The following is a 2,571-nucleotide window of genomic DNA, read 5'->3' as shown; positions in this document are numbered from 1 at the left end:
TTTTTTTTTTTTTTGGATTTATAGGTAGTTAGGATTCCGACCAAATTGTAGGACAAAAAATAAACAGACATAAACTACAATCATGAGTTCATGACAATCATATGATTGTCTTATAATTACTTAATCTATGCCCTATCAGAATATTTGTACTAGCAATATTTTATTTGCGATTCTAAATTTCTAATCAAGCCGATATATATATGCAGCTGTAAAGCTAAGCAAATTCGTTATTCTAATTAAAAAAAAACATATAAATGTACTACGTATATAAATATAAAAAAAAAAATTAAAAATTAAAAAATAAACAAGCTTTTGCTTTTATGTATGAGAAGAATATGAATATCATTAATAATAATAAGACATCATGTAAAATTACTATAAAGATTAGTAAAAAAAAACACATATTTTAGCACAACTCTAATCTCCAAAGCTTCAAGCTTGACTAGCTAGGGCAATGTTTTTTTATGTTTCGCATCTTTCCTTGTGAAAGCCTACGTACAATTTGATCTTTTTTAATTTATAATTGTTTTGATAAAAAAAAATTGACGAAAGACTCCAAACCCTTTTGAACCACCTTCCTAATTAATAACTCCAAAATAAAATTTAGCATACCAACTTTAAGAATTAAAAACCCAAAGAATAAGTTGGTGATAAATTCGCCTTCTCATATATATATATGGATTGAATAAAGAAGAAAAAATTGATCAGAACATTGAAAGAAAATACGGACAATGTTCTATAGAAAATATTCTAATTTCTTCATAGTAAGATTCTAAGCTAGAAGGAGCTTGCTTTATCTAAAATATAGAGAGCTAGGAAAGAGAAATGGTAATTTGTGTTGATTGTTATACAAAATTATTGGTAAATGGAGCATGCTTGTAAATCAATCTTTTTGATCAAAAACAAATGCAATTGCATATTTGCATGTATAAATTGTGTTAAAAAAAAACTTAAAAAATGCGCATCCGGGGAATCGAACCCCGGTCAGTACCGTGGGAGGGTACTATGATACCACTACACTAGATGCGCTTCTTTTGGCACATCTCAACCTCAGTACATATATATATAAATATCATAAAAAGAGTTATATTCCTAATATTTTACTACGTTAAAGACTTAGTAAAATTATAAATACCAAATATTATGCAGAACGCAGACTCCTCCATGATGTTAATTTCTCATCTTTATGTGCATTTTAGAAGGAGGAACTTTAAAAACTACACTAAAATTCTTAAGATAAAATTCCTAGTTTCTCTTATTAATATTGTTAGAATTCAGGGCTTTTAGAGGTCGTTTAGTTCAACAAATTCGAATGAAACGGATTGAAAATCCATATGGAAACTACATACCTTAATACCATAGAAATTGAAATGACAACTTTTATAATCGCATTTGTAATTCCCAGATATATATAACCCTTCTCCTTCTACTAAGCCCATCAGCCTACAAACACATTACCAACCCTTCTGCTAGTATTAATTTTTCATCAGGCTCACTTCATCTCTTCTTTCACCATCACTACTACTTGACGTCTCTGTAACTAATTAACTAAATGTTTTGTCATTTCATCCATTGAAGGCAATCATAGATACAAGGGCTACCATAAGTCCATAACTCCTAATAATATCAATTTTCACAATTGAAATTCAAGCATTATAATACAGGGAATTGATTTAGGATTTCAAATTAAATTAATTCCTTCATCCAAACACTACCTTACTGAATTCCAAATATACTACGTACGTCAATCAGGTATTATATGATCTAAAGATATTTAGTGATAAAAACACGTTCAACAATAAAGTGTGTCATAAATTATTTTTTTAGGATCTGATATGAACTTATTTTTTCTGATTTGATCTAAATTTTTTTTTTTTTCCTGAAAAAGTACAAATAAGATGAACTAAAACATGGCCTAAGTTTCAACCAAATTTGACAATGTTCAATTAGTTCCAATTGAGTCTGAAAAGGTACAATAAGTTCAGCCTCTCTCCACTATCCTCTCTTGTCCCTCCAAAAACATAGCCTCCATTATATTGCTGATTTTGGAAGGACTTTCATCGAATTTTACTAGTGAAAAGCCTCCATCTTTGCTTTTTGTGTGTCTTTTCCTTTTTCTTTTCTTTTTTTTTTTTTTGTTTGCTGTAGGTTTATAATAATACTTCTTCTTTTAGGAGGAAGGTTTCTCCCCTGTAAGAATGGGTTTTTCTACTTCTTAAGTAGGATTTTTTTCCTTCAAAAGAAAAGGTTTTTCATCCTTTTTTTGAGAGGGTGTTTGCTTTTTTGATTTATGAATTGTTGTAGAGTTGTTTTATGGTTAAATTAAGATTTGTACGGGATTGAAAAAGAGGTTAATCTATTGTAAATATCGTATAACTTTTTATTTATAAATCAATCTTTATTACAAAAAAAAGTACAATAAGTTCAATTAAGATCAACCTTGTCGTATAAGGTTAAGTTATTTAAGTCCATATTATTTCCTATACTTTCGGATCCTACTTGTAAATAAGTACGACAAAAATAAGTTAATTTCAATATTAATAAATTGAATAATGTAAAATCACAATTAGT

General features: G+C 28.4%; 1 non-coding gene across 1 annotated transcript; it reads right to left on the bottom strand.

Annotated features, from left to right (window-relative positions):
- Positions 1 to 958: 958 nt before the first annotated feature.
- On the bottom strand, positions 959 to 1,029 carry TRNAG-CCC (transfer RNA glycine (anticodon CCC)). Its single transcript has one exon. It is a non-coding gene; the product is annotated as a tRNA-Gly (tRNA).
- Between the last annotated feature and the right edge of the window lie 1,542 nt (positions 1,030 to 2,571).

Source organism: Chenopodium album, chromosome 13 (genome assembly GCF_948465745.1).
Source record: "Chenopodium album chromosome 13, dcCheAlbu1.1, whole genome shotgun sequence".
Lineage (NCBI taxonomy): Eukaryota > Viridiplantae > Streptophyta > Magnoliopsida > Caryophyllales > Amaranthaceae > Chenopodium > Chenopodium album.
This window is presented reverse-complemented; position numbering and strand designations above follow the sequence as displayed.